The 20024-nt window shown below is 36.7% G+C and overlaps 1 protein-coding gene across 1 annotated transcript in view; it reads left to right on the top strand.

The window, feature by feature from the left end:
* DCC (DCC netrin 1 receptor) overlaps window positions 1–20024 on the top strand; it is a 1191297-nt gene that overhangs the window by 626110 nt on the left and 545163 nt on the right. The gene's annotated exons all lie outside the window — the stretch shown is intronic.

The following is a 20024-nucleotide window of genomic DNA, read 5'->3' as shown; positions in this document are numbered from 1 at the left end:
CCTATTTCAGTAGTTACTACTGCGCAGAGCCCATCCACTTTAACTGGGGTCTGGCTTTGATTATCTTTGGCACTACCCAAAAGTGTTTCCACATTTTCCCCCATGTCAGATGGAAGCTGGAGCAAGGGAATAGTTGGAAGATTGTATTGTTAAGGGAGCACATTTTACTCCTCCATAGGCATGGATAACAGCATAAAATCACAAAATGCATATACCACACCATATTCCATTCAAACCTCGGTGTTTTAAATCTGTACTTTAAGGCAGTATATTCTAAATAATAATTGGATTGTTTCAGTCATATTGTTGTTTAAAAGAATGACTTTAACAGTAATTGCCATAAATTGCATGTCTAAGGAAAAGCTCCATGAATCTTTTGGGGTTTACATTTTGATTTCAGGGATGATAATAGTTTAGGTGACTGTTCTTGGATATATTTATCAACACATCTTAGCTTCATGTTCATTAAATATTTTTTGAGAAATTGTATGCAAGCAGTATTCTTAAATGACAGTTTATTTTGAATTTCATAAATTCTGAATCCTAAATATTTTTTTCTTGAGATCTTCATGTAATTTCATGTTGCAGACACTAATGATTACTAAGAGAACCATATATAAATGCATTAAATATTATCAGACTCAAATATTTAGGAATTAAAACAAAATCTTGCAATAGTTTTCTGTTTTGAAAAGGTAAGCCCTACCTCATCATGACCTGCCACACTCTTCACTTATTTATTTTCTCTTCTCAAACAAAATCACCTTTTTCTTGATATTCTCTGAAGTGAGAAACACACACACACACTCTATGTCTCTCTGCCCACCCTTCTGAAATATAATTTGGCTCCTGATGTTCCAAGCTGTCAACATTTTTGTAGACAGTCATTTTTGATGAAGATACACCGAATTCAACTATTAATGGGGCTGTCAGTTTACCATGTACACCAGTCTCTTAGTCTCTTCATAAGATGAGCTAAGTCTCGTCTTTATGCTTTTATATCCCCAGTGCCTAGTTAAAAAATAAGCAAAAGCCAAACCAAACCAGAAACATTAGAAAAATATTTGCTGTGTTAAACTAAAACAAATACACAATGTGTTCATTGAGTGAATGAGGAAGGTACAGATCACATCTGTGTACCTTGAAGATGTTGTCCAGGAATGTCTCAGTCTAGATGACTCACCTTGATCTTCACCTGGAACCCATCTCTGATGGCTCTCAGCAGGGTGCCATCCCTTTCCCATCCTCATTAGAATTTTGTCCTTCAACAATGATGTAGACAGGTTTTCTTACTTCCACATATGTTGGGTAGAAGAGTTTGCCCAAAGAAGACTTACTCAACATTAAAAAAAAAAAAATCTTAGAAGGCTAAATATGTTTTTATTATCTAGATAAACTGCAATAGGCACATAAAATTCTACATCTTAGTTCAGAACTCACATTTTCCAATTACTATCGGAGAGGCTTGACTTATTAGCAGTTACACTGAGAATTTATAGAATTCTTTAAATTAAATGTAAACTTAAATGGAGCCATTTTTCTGCCATGAATGCCAATTTGAATTTCAGATGCACATTTTGAAGTATAGTATTCAAATAAGGAAAGAAACATTCTCACGATTTTTTCAACAGGCCAAGATAAATTATGTATAGATTATGCCTTGAAAACTAATTTTATGAAGGTCATGAGGAAAATGGAGTTTCTACTCAGTACCTCACAGCCAGATTTTGTGTTCAAACTGGTATTTGAATTCTTTGTTCTCATTAGGTTCATTCGTGCCTGTGTGATTTTGTGACTTTTTTTTCTGAAGTTTTTTCTCCTCTTTGTCACCTGGCTAATTTCAGCACCAAGACCCAGCTCAGGCATCACCTCCTCAGGGTAACTCTAACTCAGCCATCACCTGGTCTCTCATTTCAGCCCTTTTCTGCTGGGCACTGTCATAAACAATATGTTTATTGTTATATTTATCAATGTATAGGCCTGTCTATTCCACCAGACTTGCATTGTCCAATACATTGCCCATTGCCATATGTGGCAGTTTAAATAAAATGCAATTAAATAAAATTAAAAATTCAGTTTTTCAGTTTCCCTATCATATTTCATATGTTCAATGGCCACACTTGGTTAGTGGCTACCATATTGGACAGTGTGGGTATAGAATATTTTTATCATCTTAGAAATATCTATTGGCTGTAACTGCATTAGGCTGAGATCCTTAAAAGAGATTCTCTTCGCCTGATCTCTACATCCTCATCATCTGGGGTAGTACTTGGTACATGGAAGACTGCTGGTAACAAACCACTGAACACAGCTGAACTGAGAAACAGTGGGTATGCTAACATGGAAAATAGGATCAGAGTTTGTGTTGCACAAGGATAGAATTTCAGATGCATGAAGGTACCGTGGAGGCAGATTTGAGTTCAGAGTGGTAAGCAGCTTTCTCTCAATAGACCTATTGGAAAATGAAATGGACTTCCTTGTTCGATATTTAGCTCAGGCCCCAAACTCATTCCGTTAAAGCCAGGGATCACCTTTCAGGACTCTGGTGCAACATATCCTTGCTTTTGGGTGGGAATTGCAAGCAGAAGAGAATAATTGAGGTTCAGTCGTTCTCATGAACAACATTTGAGAAAGTCTTGTGAAACTTTTTACAAACCTTGACTACCTGTCACATTTCCATCCTTGACTGTCAGCGATGATCCATGCTTCACTTTAAAATATCTCAGATGTATACCTTGTCTTTCCCTAGGATAGCTTTTACTAAACTAACATAGCTCTAAAATGTTCTATTTATTTATTTATTTATTTTTAAGGACGGCTGTCTGGAGATAGAACACTGAATTAAGGATTAAATTTTGGTCAAGAAGCAAACACTAACTGTAATAAAGAGTAACTGAGAAAACAATATCATATCGGATTTCAGCATCATGGACTAAAAGGGGTTAGAGAACAAATCATGTGAACTTTTCAGACATCTGCCTTTCAAATAATTGGACTCAACTATATTTGGGGGCTTTGCATGTAGTGGGCATTCAATAGTTGTGAAGTGTGAAGAGAATGAATGCAATTGGTCTGATTTTTCAAGCCCATTCTGATTTGTTCAGTGAAAGCCCTAGAGATTAATTGATTTATTTCAAAAAACCTGTTTGCTTTTTTTGGAGCAACAATATTTGTGTGTGTCTGTGTGTGTGTGTGTTTATCTCATGTTCGAAAACAGCGTGGTTCTAACTATAAACCAACAGCACAGGCTCAAAAAATATTAAAATGTACCTGAGAAACAGTGAATTTTTTAAAGGAACCTACACAGAATAGGCTTCAAGTGAAGCCTGAGAAGCGGCTTCAGTGAGGAAGAAAGGGAACATGAGCTTTAGAAAGAACCTTACCTTTATGTCTGACAAAATTCTAGGCTCGTCTATTGATACACTAGGTGAAATATATCAATTTTTTTCTGCTGTCAGTGATTCAGCTTCTTTCTCTGTTAAACATTGACCAAACAATTATTTTGGGGAGAAAGGCCTCAAACTCAGGACCAATAATTATGATTCATAATTTATTAAGTGATTAACTTAACACCTGTTTAAGGGTTAAATTGTCACCCCAAAAAAAGATATGTTGAAGTCCTAACCCTCAGTACTCTAGAATGTGACCTTGTTCAGAAAAGGGATCCTTGCAGATGTAATTAGTTAAGATGAGGTCATGCTGCAGTAGGGTGGGCTCTTAATCCAACATAACTAGCATCTGTATAAGAGGACACACACACACACACACACACACACACACACACACACACACACAAAGTATGCCATGTGATGACAGAGGCAGAGATTGGAGTGATGAAGCTATAAGCCAAGCAAAGCCAAGGATCAGCGGCCACCCCTGGAAGCTAGGACAAAGCAAGGAAGGATTCTTCCTAGAGTCTCAGAAGGAGCATGGCTCTGCCAACACCTTGATTTAAGACTTCTTGCCTCTTGAACTGTGAGAAATAAATTTCTATTGTGTTAAACCACTAGTTTGTGGTACTTTGTAATGGCAGCCCTAGGAAACTAATTCCGCACCCAAATGAGTTGACCAGTTTCTTATTTCTAGGTCAGATATGTTTAAAAAGTCAACTGAGTGGACATCAGTTGTACAAGGTCATACAGCAGTGTCCCTTGGGGAGCCTTCCTTAGTCTACCTTTCTCCCTTCTCAACTCAATAAAACATGGCTATGAGAGTGGGAAGGGGGCAGGCAACAACTCTCTGAAAATATAAGTAAAATTGGATAAGTATTTTCATATGTACAGCTTTCTTAGGGCAAAGTTCTATAGTTTTTATCAGAGTCTCCATGGAGAGTCTAGGAACTAGGAACTGTTCTCTTTTAACGCTGAGGGTCAGAACACTCACCTTGTTGGGGATAAGCTGCCTGAATTTATTTTAACATCAAGACCACCAGACTGACATCTTAGGGACAGGTACTCAGTCAGAGCCAGTAATGTGTTACAGCCAGCTGATAACAGCTTGTAAAAGCTGACTGGTAAATTTTCAGGATTTTTGCAAGCCGGTAGTTAAACACAGGCATTATTAAAATTAAATTACATAAACTTGCACTTGAATTATATTAAAATCAAGATACTAAATACTTATAATTCATAAGTTCCTAATTATTTTTACCACATTGTGCTAGTACCTTTGTTCTTGAGGTTATTTACATCTATTGAATCTCTGTGATAGACAACCAATATAAGATGTATTACTCTACCTCTCATCCCAACTCAATGTTCCATCAAGTCAGTAGCTTGAAATCAATCATAGTAGAAAATTGGGTAACCAAGGAAATTGACAAATGCTACCAGTGAGGGCTTTCACCACTCCAGCCTCCAAACAGGAGAGTTGATAATATTTATCAGCCTACCACTGGTTCACACTTGCCTGATTGTCCACTCTTTCACCCCCGGGATTTTTACAACTTTGGATATTGTATAAGTTGAACTAGACTACAAGAGAGGGCCCTTGAACAAGGTTAAATCACACCCTTTTTTATAGGAGAGTTCACAGAAGGTTTGAAAACAGTGCTTTACATCTAGATCTGACCTTTATGAATATAAAGGAGTTGTCAGTTCTCCAATTACAGATTTTTCAGGGAACAAGATGCCACCGTCTTTCTTATGACTTACTTATCATGACCAAGTGTTCTCCTAGGATGGATAAGAGTAAAATAGTTCATAACCTTCTCAAGACTTTTCCCTTCTGGGTCCCAGATTTTGCATGATTGAATAAGAATTTATGAGAACAATGAATCACACTTTTCATTTGAAATATAACCCTTTTCTCTTGGGTGACCTTTATGAAAAGTTTCAATACTGTCTCTAACCTGCAAGAGACTATTTCTTGTTTGATTATGTTACAATGATAACGTTCTCTAGGTTATTTAAAATAAGTCATACACTTGTTTTTGTTATATTTTGTTTCTTATTGTCTTTTTTTTCTTAGGCAAAAGCAATGAGGTGCAATATACCATCACTCAGACTTAATGAGTTTTAACTGGCTGAGATCTGGGGAGATTCCTCCTTTAATCTTAATTTTTCTTTAGTTATTTTTTCTTGGGATTGTCCATGAATGTGACCACATGATGAGAAACTCATCCTGGTCACTTTATGCAGCTGTTTCAGATTTTTTTTTTTCTGTAATTTCATTAACCTGTATTGTCCAACAACTGTGTATCATAATCTGAGAAAATTACTATAATCATAAAAAATACATTGATAGCCTTTACCCCATGAGAAACACAATTTAAAAATATATTTTCTTTATTTTCATGGTGTTATAAACCACATAAGCAGATCAGTAGATTTTTCTGAGATGCAATAATTTTATTGTCAATGTTTACTGTCTAGAGTTGGCAGAACTATCTAATGACACAGCTAATACTGTTCCTCTAGCCATGTGTAAATATCCTTTGGTTTCCCAGCTCATGCACATTTTGATACTGTTCACATGCTTAATCTTCCTGTATTATAGAATATAACAAAGTGTTTCCAGGGCAACATGAATAAGAGCTACCACATATAGACTAGCCCAAATAATATTGTCTTCTCTGAGGGGAAAAGAAGTCATCATCATCATCATCATGAAATATTACATTGTAAAATAAAATATTTTTGCTACACATTCATTTGACAATGGAAGAATTATGGATTTCCTCTTTAGATTACCCACCTTGTCTTTTTTTGTAGTTAAGTTGGCAGTGCTATACTGCTTTTGCTTGTCATAGGCAAAGTGACCAGGAACATCATGGATGAGCAAGTAATTCACAATAGACCAATGATTACTTTTGGCTCTTGGTGAGATTCAAAATCAACTCATTTCTGATTAAGCACCACAAGTCTGCTCATTAGTCCTTTAATTACATCTCTTTTTGTTTGTTTTTTTCTCAGAACTTTGATGATAAGCACATGACAGATGTTTAAAAAGCACTTGTTTTTGAAGCAGCATTAGCCTTGAAAAGACAAATGGAAGAGGTTGGGAGGACAGAAGGACAGATTTGCACCTGATATATTTACAGGCAAGACTGAATGACTCTCCATTGAGGAGCTGCATCAGCACATAGTCTTTATAAAAGCTAAGAATGGAACTGGTCACATTTCCTTTGTGTTTATTTCTTTATATGCCACCAACGTATAAGGAGGCTGCCTGTCAAGTCCTCTTGACAAAGGAAACTCTGCCCTTAGGTCATATCTTGTGCTTTGTAGGAGCTAAGAGTACATAGCTTTAGGAAAAAGCAAGTTGGTATGTGCTGAAAACAAAGCTAAATAACGGGATTGTGACTAGACTGAGTATAAGGAATGCTGTCAAGGATGCAGGGGTAGAAGGTGACGTGATATGTTTCCCACTGCATCGTCCTCTCCCGTTTCCTTAGCAACTTGGCTTTTTGATGGGCAGACCTTAGATAACTAATTAAAATGCTGGAAAAATCATTATTATTTAATTAAATAATGGATTATTGAAGGCAAACCATTCAATACATGATTGAAAATGCTGTTAAACTAAGAGATCCCCTCCTTTTGGATCTGTAATACACATCGAACCCAGTAATATGACCCTGGGGTCAGTGGTGGAGCTTGTGGGGATTTGAGGAGAGAGAGGTTTGGGTGGAACTACCCAGACATAATAAAACAGGTCAGATGCTACCTCTGTCTCATCTCCTGTATGCCTTCTTTATGACCGCTTGGTTGTGTCCATACGTTCTAGATGTGATTAATCAAGAAAGCTATAATGCACTTGGAGGTGACACATACTGTTCTTTGTTTTCTCAGAAAGATAAAGAAGAGAGTGGCCTCCCCCTATGACTTTCTATCCCTATTTCTGTGCTTTTCGTAGACATTGGGTCTCAGGCTCCAATTTATGGTGATGGTCCAAAACGGGGAAGATTATGAATGACAAAGTCTGTCATTTGAAATCTGTCTACTTATAAAGAATCTTTATTTGCTATGCGTTATAATTTCTTTCTGGTGGTCCACCCCAATCACCATTTGGATGTGATGGATATTAATATGCGTGTAATGTGTCATACCTTTGCTTCACTTATCATTTCTTCAAGGTCTATCCTCATTAACAAAGCCCAGTGTACCTTCAGTATTGAAACTTATAAATGGATTGATGGAATTCCCACAGCATCTTTCTTGATAGTAGCAGTTCATTAAGAAAGAGTAAAAAAAAAAAAAAAAGAAAGAGTAGTATACTGGGCGAGGCAATGATGAAAATGGGGAAGAGCCCTCAGATAAGCTTTTATCTCTGTGGTTGTAGTTTTGGCATTTTTTTTTAGTCTACGTGTATATATTCTTCAGTCATTATGTAAAAATAATAGTCATAGCAATTTTTATGCTCATTTTCTTTGTATTCTTATGTGGATATCCAAATACTTTTACTGATACAAAGAGCAACAAAAATCAAAACTGGTTGTGTATCTCATGATATACAAGTAGAATTGTCTTCACAACTTTCCAAAGTGAGATTTGTAAATGGTATGAACCAGATTTAAAGTGTCCAATCAGGGACTTCCATGGCGATCCAGTGATTAGGACTTCGCCTTCCAATGTTGGGGGTGTGGGTTAGATCCCTGGCCGGGGAGCTAAGATTCCACATGCATCGTGACCAAAAAACCAAAACATAAAACAGAAGCAATGTTGTAACAAATTCAATAAAGACTTTAAAAATTGTCCACATCAAAAAACCTTTTTAAAAAAGTGCCCAATTGGGTGTCTTCTGTATAGATTGATTAATTAATTCTTAGGCATGGCAATGCTCATCTCAAATCAGTCCCTGTCTTCTGGGTTAATGCTAAGTATAAGGCAAGAGTATATATTTTAACCATTAAAAATTCAATCTAGGAAGATGAAAAATGATGGCAAAATGGAAGAATCAGCAAAAGAGAAATGACTTTGGATACACATTTAAAAAAATTATTTTTCTTTTCTGCCAGCTTTAAGATATAATTTACATATAACATTATGTAAATTTAAGGTAGACAGTGTAATGATTTGATATATGTATATATTGCAAATGATCACCACAATTAGGTTGTTAACACATCCATCCACCTGACATAGTTACAATCTTAATTTATTTATTTTTTTTGTGGTGAGATCTTTTAAGATTTACTTTATTAGCAACTTTCAAATATACAATACAGTATTGTTAACTATAGTCACCATGTGGTACACTACATCTCTAAATGGTATACGTCTTAAAACTGGAAGTTTGTGCCCTTTGACCACCTTCACCCATTACCACTGTCCCCCTTACCCCCACCCCCATCAACCACCAGAATGCTCTCTGTATCTCAGTTTGTTTGTTTTCTTAGAATCCACATAAATAAGATCATGCAGTATATGTCTTTCTCTGTCTGGCTTATTTCATTTAGAATAATGCTCTCAACGTTCATCCATGTTGTCACAAATGACAGGGTTTCCTTCTTTTATATGGCTGAACTATATATATATATATATATATATATATATATATATATATATATATATATATATATAACATTTTCTTTATCCATTCATCCATTGGTGGACACTTAGGTTGTTTTTGCATCTTGGCTATTGTAAATAATGCTACAGTGCATATGGGGGTACAGGTACCTCTTCGAGATAGTGATTTCATTTTCTTTGGATATACTTCCAGAAGTAGAATTGTTGGATCATAAGGTAGTTCTATTTTTAATTTTGTGAGGAACCTCCATACGATTTTCCATGGTGGCTCTACCAACTTGCATTCCCATCAACAGTGTTCAAAGGTTCCCTTTTCTTCACATCTCATCAACACTTGTTATCTTTTCTCTTTTAGATAATAGCCATTCCAACAGGTATGCCTGTATAACAGTGAGGTTATACCTCACTGTGCTTTTGATTTGCATTCCCCTGATGGTTAGTGATGTTGAGCCCCTTTCCATAAACCTGTTGGCCATTGGAATATCTTCTCTGGAAAAGTGTCTGTTCAGGTTCTTTGCCTATTTTTTAATTGGATTTTTTAATTTGCTGTTGCATTGGGCTCTGCAATCACCTCCCATCAGGTGAGGTCAAGACTGTGTTCCCTGGCGGTGTGATGCCACTTGTTGAACTCCCTGGTTGAGCAGGGCTATAGGCTGGGCTCCACAATTGCTCTTAGTTGGGTGGATCTCAGGCTGTGCTCTCCAATAGGACAGTACCTCTGGCTGCATTCCATGTTCAGGTGATCCCACAGACAGGGCTTTTTGGTCTGATGGGGCCTCAGGCTGTGCTCTGTGTTCAGGCGGGGCCGTAGGCTGTGCTCAAAGTAGGCAGAGCCACAGGCTGGACATCATGATCGGGTAGGCCTCTGGCTGTGCTCTGCTACTGGGCAAGGTCACTGGCCAGGCTCTCTTTTCAGGAGAGGCCTTCAGCTGTAGCCTGCAGTTGGATGGGGCCAAAGATTGTGCTCTGGGGTCAGGCAGAGATGCTGTCAGGACTCCCTTGTCAGGCAGGGCTTCAGGCTATACTCTGTGGCTGGGAGGAGTCACTGAAAGGGCTCCGTGTCTGGGCGAGGTCATGGCTACGTTCTGCAATTGGGCTGCGCTCTGATGCAGAGCTAGACTGTAGGCTGGGCTCCTAGGCTGCCCGGGGTCTCTCATCATGCTTCCTGGTTACTCAGGGCCTGAGGCTATACTAAATAGTAGGCAGGGCTGCTGGCTCGGCTCCCTGCCCAAGGCAGGTGTGGGATGGGCTCCATGGCTGCCAGTGTTCTCTGTACAGTCTTCTTGGTTGTGGGTTACCAGAAGCTATACTGAGCAGTTAGGAGAGGATGGAATTTGCTCTCCTGCCCAGGCATGGATGTAGAACACATCTCATTGGCTGGGAATCCAAATTAGGCAGAACTGCCAACTGAGCTCCCTGGCCAGATAAGGCTCAGCTCTGCAAATATGCATATTCACTGGCTGAGTTTCAGCTCAGATGCTTATGCAAAGCAGGAATGCAGTCTGCCAAGATCCAAGTGCTGGTTGCTTTAAGCCCCAGCCTCCTTCTGATCTCCTCCTGACACTCAGTCCTTGAGCCCTCTAGACTCCTCCAGTGATCCACTTTAGGTTAGACCCAACTAGGCTTCCCAGGAAGTGTCCTTCAATGCTAGGGAATTGGATATCCACCTTGGGCTCTCTTCTTTCAACTGGAGAACTGGAGAAGCCATAGGCCCAGAAGGGCTCTTTGTATATGACATTGCGCCAGCCTGGGGGAGGGATGATGCAGTCAGAGTGTAGCTGCTTCTCTTACCTTCTAATATGATCCTTCTCAGTCTCTGTGGTCCACAGTGAGGAGTGGTTCAGCCTTACCACTGGGTTCTGGGATTTTTCACAATGGTGTCTTGTCTGTGGATAGTTGCTAGTTGGTTTTCTTGTGAAGGACACTGAAATAGGGAATGACCTATGTCGCCATCTTGATGATATTGCTGGAGATACATTTTTATGATAAAAATATTCCAAAAGAAAGCATAAACTTAAGGGTAAATATGCATATTTACCACCAACATAGAGATGTGGAATTCAAGAATCCCAGATGAATGTGAAACCTATGATATTGATAATAGTTTGATAAAGTATGCCATGGTACATTGTTAGTTTTGACTTTTATAGAGGTTGGTCATTTATATCAGCCAGGCAGGAAGCACAAACTGATGTCAAACCGTCATGTAAGCACAGCTATTTGAATTAGCTTCATTATTACCTATAAGCTGCTCTGACCTTGTCAGTTCTAGTGTATAGAGCACTTAAGTCTTGAGTCTTGTCAATAAATATCTGGCAGCTGATCCACTTCCAACAGGGCATGACAAGGTCATGATGTTTTGCAACCTCCTTTTCCTACAAATGATAATGACCATGGATTCCAAAGAGATTGCTTTTCTGCATGTGATATATCATCAGAAATGGTGCATTAACTGAAATGTAATCACCATAGGCTGATTTGAAGCAAATGATAGACGGGATTGTAGGAATGCCAAAGAGCTATAAAAACAACAAAAACAATAAAAATATCCTTAGCTGAAGTGAAGCAACTGATTAAATTGTTTATATGTATTCCAGGCTTCTAACATAGGACAAAATTAATTGCATCTGGCATTATGTAATTTAACTTTCTAGCCATTGTTGGAAAAGCACTGAGGTTGAATTATAACGGCTATGATAACTTAAGGGCGATGTGGTTGCATATAGGGAAACCCAAGTTGACAATGATAAATTTTGTAATAAATTTATGGTAAGTTTGGACATGGGTGTCAGGCCAATTAAATGAGCAATCAAACTCCAAATAGAATTAGTTTCCTTTGAACTGCCAACTCTATGGAGAGCCCTATTACTTGGCAAAAAAAGAAAACTTATAGAAAAAAATCCATCAAAATATATTGTCTGGAACTAAATAAGGGCTGAGGTAGCAACTGTGTTTATAAGAGAAAGAAACCTAATTTGGAATCAAGATCAACTATTAAGTTTTAACTAAAATATGCTGAGAATCAGAGGCAAGTTAGAAGCTTGAGAATAGAAACTAAACCCCCATTTTCTTTTGTGAATATATAAGTATATTATAGATATGAGATCATAAATAAAATATATAAAATATTATAAATAAATTATATATATTTATAAATAAATATAAAATTAAATTTTACATAATATAAATAAACATTTTATATATATTAGAAATACAGTAATTATTTGTTCTCAATATAACAAAATGTAAGCCTAGAAGTTACAAATTTAAATGTCTACAGAACCAGGAAATCAACATGAAGATTAACATAAAAGTCCCAGTGTTATATAATAGTGAATGTCGGAGACCATGACCAACTGGGGAGTTCATGACTTATTTAAAGCCATTCCCATTTCAGTTTTCTGATCTAGAAGCCTTCGTTTTGCTAATTCAGATGCTGTTGATTTTGACCAGTAAGCCCCCAATTCTGGAAGCTCAGGCTGAGACCATTAAATAATTACTTGAACCAAGTTCACCTAAAGATATATTATGTAAAGATGAGAGTGATTTTACTCTTCCAAGATTGAAAATATGAAGTGGCACCAGAATTTGTGCATAATGTTATTTTAAAATGCCTCTGAGTCACATATGCAGAAATGTTAAAAGAGTCCTCACCTAAAAATAAAGCCATAATAAATATTAACTTTTTTGCAATATGCTTTGAATTCCCTGTTTAAGGTTATTCTGTGAATCCATCACATTCAACTGACTTAAATCACACTTTCATGTTTATTGATATCTAGCCCTTTACTTAGCTTAGGTATTCTGCTGACTCATGAACAATTTTTACCATTGTTCATTAGTATCTATTCTGCTTAATTACACTTCTGTTGATATATCAGTAATTTCTACTTAATTTGCTTCCCGAAAAGTGGTTTGGAAACTGAAACCTTTAACCATTTCCATTGCTCCAGGATATGCTTCTGTCTGGTAGTATTTATCTGTTTTCAAAAGAGAATATATTCTATGGAGAGAATAAGTAGAAGTCTTTCCTGTTCAATCTAATGAGTACTTGCAGCACACAACTTTAATTTAGTTATAAGTGAATTCTCAGGATATGAAAAATATCCGTATAACTTAAATTGTTAATAAACTTATTGCATAAGTAAAATATTTTAAATCTATGTAATATTTTTCTAAGTTAACCATTTCACTAGCATTGTCCACGTTTCCGGAATATGCCATCATTACTCAATAAATATTTGTAAACAGATGGATGAAAATAGTGTACTTCACAGCTATTATTAACAAAAATTGTAGAGTATAAATTTAGAAGAAATTTCTCAATAAACATTATTAAGTACTGAAGAAACAGTAGTAACTTTAATATAGGCAGCAAGTAAAAGAAATACCAAATAACACTGGTGATTCTTAAATGAACAGGTTACAAATGAGTCTCTACGTACATCAATAATGCCAGAAGTAATGACAGTAATAAGTGCTATATATTAGAACAGATACCCCACATTTATAACCCTCAAACCCTTACATTAAAGAAGGAGTTGCAACAGACCTGAAAGGATTATATCAGAACATGTAAGTTAGGATAATGGGAGCAGAATATTATAGCCCTCATTAATAATCCCCTTGCCACTCTGGGTTTCTATCAGCTCACATTATTTGTGGGTGCTAGGAGAAATTATCTCTATCTTAACTGATCATATTTCTGAGCCCAAATACCAGAGCATAATGTCTTTTTTTATTTATTTAGAACTCAGCCTGAAAAAAACAAAACAAAACAAGAAGCTAAATGATATTCTATAAATATATATATTTTATTATTAGTCTGTGATTCTTTAAACTCATTGTTTTAAATAAAAGACAGTTATGATGTAATAAAAAACAGGGATATTCCTCAAAGTCCAGAATCCTTGGTCACTATATTAAAATGTCCCCATTATTACCATTGAAGGCTTGGGACTGGCTATATATGCAATGGTGTCCATAAGACGTTGAAACGGTCTATCCATTATGTTGATTGTGTGGTTAGGGAAATAGTGGTTCCAGATTTAAAAAAGCAAATAAGAGAGAAAGTCAGTATAAAAAAATAATAATTATTATAATAAAAAACTCTGAATTCAGACCTTACAATTAGATGACTTCTTTTTGGACCATATGTTAGATACTTATACCTATGAACACTTCTCCACTGTGTAGGTCTTTGGTGGTGGAGTAAGTCTGTTCTTCAAATTTATTAGTAAGAAGATAAAATTTCTTGGCCTTTAGTTAGGTTTTGGCATTTATTTTAGTTAGGGTTAGTTAGGTTAGGTTAGGTTATTTAAAGTTTCTGGTTAGATCATATGTAAATTTTAAAAAGCAGGCATATGTTTTATGATCTGAACTGAACACCCAGCATTAAAAGTTTTAACTTCCCAATATGCTTCACCTATAGGCTAACTCAGTTGAAATCATCTACCCTATTGGCTTTCAGAGTCAATGACATTGTCGCTGGTCTAATCATGTCTTGAGTTTCATTGTTGAACCCCCAGTGGCTTCTCTAGGTAGAGGCAATGAAGCAGCAGGAGTAACTCTGGGAAAGTACAGGTGACAGATGTTTTTAAAATCAAATTCGGGCTTCCCTGGTGGGGCAGTGGTTAAGAATCACCTGCCAGTGCAGGGGACACAGGTTCGAGCCCTGGTCCAAGAAGACCCCACATGCCATGCAACAACTAAGCCTATGCATCATAACCACTGAGCCTGCACTCTAGAGCCCGCGAGCCACAACTACTGAAGCCCATGAGCCACAACTACTGAGCCCGTGTGCTGTAACTACTGAAAGCTGCGTGCCTAGAGCCTGTACTCTGCAACAAGAGAAGCCGCTGCAATGAGAAGCCTGCGCACCACAACAAAGAATATCCCCTGCTGCAACTAGAGAAAGCCCACGCGAAGCAACGAAGACCCAACACAGCCAAAAATAAGTAAATAAAATAAATAAATTTATTTAAAAAATCAAATCCATCAAATATTACTACTTTAAATTCACTCAAAAGTGATTAGACCCACTCGTGTGATCTTGCCTCCTACTGGTTTTGTTTAGTTTAGTTAATGTTGCAATTAATCTTTGCAAAAATCTAATTCATCCCCAACCTTCTTTCATGCCATGATCTGTTTGTGTAAATCTTCTGAAACAAAGTACCCTGTCTAATTTGATCTGTTGTCATGATTGAAAATAGTAAGCTGATATTGTGTTGTTTCTACAGTGATATAATTAAGATGCCCATGCTTTTCTAATTAATCTAATCTAAAATTGCTTTGGCTATTAGATATCCTAATAGAATGTAATGCATTGTTTTTCTTTCTTATCTATGTCATTAGTCAGGAGAATTAATTTCACCAAGTTTGAAACACACCCAATGTTTATTTGCATTTTCAGTTATTAATCTAAGCCAAACTTCGTTGTCAAATATGATCCATTGCTTATTTGTTCTAGAAAAAGTGTAAGATTCAGTATTCGAAGAAAGAGAGATATATTCTTGAGTAGATACATACCTAGAAGTTTTAAACTTCAAATTAACCTTTATATTAATTTAAAAAATGGGAGTTAAGGAAGGCTTTGAAGAGCTGTGAATAATTTTTCCTGAATTTTTATCTAAGTGAAACATCATTGTGCAAATCCACATTTCTGTCTTTTGACATATGGCAAACATTATTTTTAGAAATGGACAATGCAGAGATTAGAATTAAAAGTATTTTTAATGTGTAATTCACATTTGATTTTTTAATGAAATGATTTAGTAATGAAACTAAAAAGGGAAAATTTATTAAGCAACATTAGAATGCAGATCTATGATCTTCAAAGAAAACTAGCCTGATTTATCACTCAGGGTATGTTTAAACCTGATATTAAATAGTTGCACTTATATTAAAAATGTAAATTTAATTAAATGACTCATAGTAATATTAAATTAATAATGCATATTAAATATGTTGATAAAACTACTCCTTTAAAAATCCTTAAACTCATTTTACTAATAATCTGACTGAAAGTATATATGAGTATGTAAATAATAGTTTATGTGTCAGTTGTTGATAGAAAAACAGTACAATAGATTGTTTTGATTGTTTGCACATAATCTAAAGAAGCCAGTATTATGATACTTAGAGATGCTTGCATCTCATGAAAACCCTTCTATTTACAAACAATTCTGTTTTAAATTAATTTTTGAACACTTTATAATGTATTTCAATGTTTAAAATATTCATTTTCTAAAAACATAATCCATTTTCCATATGGTTTCAGTTTTGGCTGTATTTTCCTCCTCTTATAACTAAATTCAGTATTTTAAATTTATCAAAAATAAACCTTGTATAACTAAAGACTTAAAAATCAACCCCTTAAAAAAACTTTTTTAATGAAAATTTTATTGATAATAAAGTACCCGAATGAAAACACTTGTAATGAGATAAAATTGCTATATAAAACATTTTTGATGAAGGAATGCATTTCCTAATTGCCTATGTTTAGGGCAAAATTCAGATTAACTTGAATTAAAGGCATTCTGCAACTAATGAATGCTTTAAACCCTCCCTTCCTACTCATTAAGCTCATGGACCTTACCTTAATTTTTTTTTAAATTTATTTATTATTTATTTATTATTTATTTTTGGCTGTGTTGGGTCTTCGTTTCTGTGCGAGGGCTTTCTCTAGTTGTGGCGAGCGGGGGCCACTCTTCATCACGATGCGCGGGCCTCTCACTATCGCGGCCTCTCTTGTTGCGGAGCACAGGCTCCAGACGCACAGGCTCAGTAGTTGTGGCTCACGGGCCTAGTTGCTCCGCGGCATGTGGGGTCTTCCCAGACCAGGGCTCAAACCCGTGTCCCCTGCATTGGCAGGCAGATTCTCAACCACTGCGCCACCAGGGAAGCCCCTTAACTTAATTTTTTTCTCCCAAGATATTCCAACCCTTTTTCCATATTTTTATGTTGATTTATATAACACAGATTTATTGAGTCCTTGACTATATATTCATATATTCATATATTCATTCATATATTCATATTATAATGAATATGCACTTGACCCTTTAACAACATGTGTGTTAGTTGTTGCTGACCTTCCTTGCAGTTGAAAATACATAAATAACTTATAGTTGATTCTCTTGGTTCCTTCATATCTGAGTTTTCACATCATGGGTTAAACCAACTGTAGATTGTGTAATACTGTATGTAGTACATATTTATTGGAAAAAAATTCACGTATCAGTGGGTCTGCACAATTCAAACCCATGTTCTTCAAGGATCAACTGTATTTATATATATCAATCATATATAAACATAATTATAATATAGTATATAATTTAACTGCATAATACATTTTAGATAGCTTACTTAAAAAGTAAAAAGAAAAATAATGTGGATCCTATTGTGCTTTGATAAAAAAAATATGGAAACTGCTCCACATAATTAGTCATGGAAATGCAAAGTAAATGGCATGCCCTTATACACCCACCAGAATGCTTAATTGAAAAGACTGACAATACAAAGTGTTGACAAGGATGTAGAACAACTGGTCTACTCATACATTGTTGGTGTAAATATAAACACGAAACTATCCCTTTTGGAAAGCTATTTAACAGTTTCAAAAACATACGCCTTCCTTATGGCCCAGCAATTCCACTTCTAGGTATATATGCAAGAGACATGAGTGTGTATGTGCATAAAATTCATAGAAGAATAGTCATAGAAACTTTATTCATAGTAGTGCAAAACTGAAAACAACTCAAGTGTGCCAAAATAGGAACAGAAATAAACAAATTGTATTAGTCAAACAATACAATACTGAAGAGCAATAAAAAGAATATACAAACTGTCATACACTATGATGTGAATAAATCTCAAATATATTAGTTTGAGAAAAAGAAACCAAAGAGGCATATACTATGTGAATCTATTTATATGAAGTTCTAGAAAAGGCAAACCTATTGCTCATGATAAAAGTCAGAATAGAAGTTACCTCTGGGGGGCAGGTTTTAACTAAAAAGGAACACATTGGAAGTTTAGGTGAAAGGAAGTGTTTTATATCTTGATTTCGGTAGAGTGTACACACACACACACACACACACACACACACACACACACACAAATATTAATTGAGCTATGCAGTTAAGCTTAGTACATTTTGCCAAATGTAAATTATACCTTAATAAATAAAAGAAACATGGTACAATTGATTATTGTTCAATAGAAAAAAAATTAGGATGTTTTCATGAGTATTGATTCTACTAAAACAAAATACATAAAAGCCTTAAAACCTGAGTCTAATGCCTCTTCAGCCTGACTACCCTTGCTTTCTATAAAAAATTTATCCATAGCCTTCTTAAGAATTGTTCTTGAGATTGGTTCAAGATGGTGGAGTAGAAGAACATGCACTCACTCCCTCTTTCGAGAACACTGGAATCACAACTAACTGCTGAACAGTCATCGACAGGAAGACACTGGAACTCACGAAAAAAGATACACCACATGAAAACACAAAGGAGAAGCCGCAATGAGATGGTAGGAGTGGCGCTATCACAATAAAATCAAATCCCATAATTGCTGGGTGAGTGACTCACAAACTGGAGAACACTTATACCACAGAAGTCCACCCACTGGAGTGAAGGTTCTGAGCCACACGTCGGGCTTCCCACCCTGGGGGTCTGGCAACATGAGGAGGAATTCCTAGAGAATCAGACTTTGAAGGCTAGTGGGATTTGATTGCAGGACTTCAGCAGGACTGGGGGAAACAGAGACTCCACTCTTGGAGGGCACACACAAAGTAGTGTGTGCAGTGGGACCCAGGGGATGGAGCAGTGACCCCATAGGAGACAGAACCAGACCTACCTGCTAGTGTTGGAGGGTCTCCTGCAGAGGTGGGGGACAGCTGTGGCTCACCAAAGGAGAAGGACACTGGCAGCAGAAGCTCTGGGAAGTACTCCTTGGCGTGAGCCCTCCCAGAGTCCGCCTTTAGCCCCACCAAAGAGCCCGGGTAGGCTCCAGTGTTGGGTTGCCTCAGGCCAAACAACCAAGAGGGAGGGAACCCAGCCCCACCCATCAGCAGACAGGCAGATTAAAGTTTTACTGAGCTCTGTCCACTAGAACCACAGCCAGCTCTACCCACCACCAGTACCTCTCATCAGGAAACTTCCACAAGCCTCTTAGATACCCTCATCCACCAGAGGGCAGAGAGCAGAAGCAAGAAGAACTACAACCCTGCAGCCTGTGGAACAAAAACCACATTCACAGAAAGATAGACAAGATGAAAAGGCAGAGGGCTATGTACCAGATGAAGGAACAAGATAAAACCCCAGAAAAACAACTAAATGAAATGGAGATAGGCAATCTTCCAGAAAAAGAATTCAGAATAATGATAGTGAAGATGATCCAGGACCTCAGAAAAAGAATGGAGGCAAAGATCGAGAAGGTGCAAGAAATATTTAACAAAGACCTAGAAGAATTAAACAACAAACAAACAGAGATGAACAATACAATAACTGAAATGAAAACTATACTACAAGGAATCAATAGCAGAATAACTGAGGCAGAAGAACGGATAAGTGACCTGGAAGACAGAATGGTGGAAGTAACCTGGGACAACATTAAATGCAACAACATTCGCATTATAGGGGTCCCAGAAGGAGAAGAGAGAGAGAAAGGACCAGAGAAAATATTTGAAGAGATTATAGTGGAAAACTTCCCTAACATGGGGAAGGAAATATCCACCCAAGCCCAGGAAGCGCAGAGAGTCCCATAGAGGATAAACCCAAGGAGAAACACACTGAGACACATAGTAATCAAATTGGCAACAATTAAAGACAAAGAAAAATTATTGAAAGCAGCAAGAGAAAAATGACAAATAACATACAAGGGAACTCCCATAAGGTTAACAGCTGATTTCTCAGCAGAAACTCTACAAGCCAGAAGGGAGTGGCATGATATACTTAAAGTAATGAAAGGGAAGAACCTACAATCAAGATTACTCTACCCAGCAAGGATCTCATTCAGATTCGATGGAGAAATCAAAAGCTTTACAGA

This window comes from Balaenoptera acutorostrata, chromosome 13, assembly GCF_949987535.1.
Source record: "Balaenoptera acutorostrata chromosome 13, mBalAcu1.1, whole genome shotgun sequence".
NCBI lineage: Eukaryota > Metazoa > Chordata > Mammalia > Artiodactyla > Balaenopteridae > Balaenoptera > Balaenoptera acutorostrata.
This window is presented reverse-complemented; position numbering and strand designations above follow the sequence as displayed.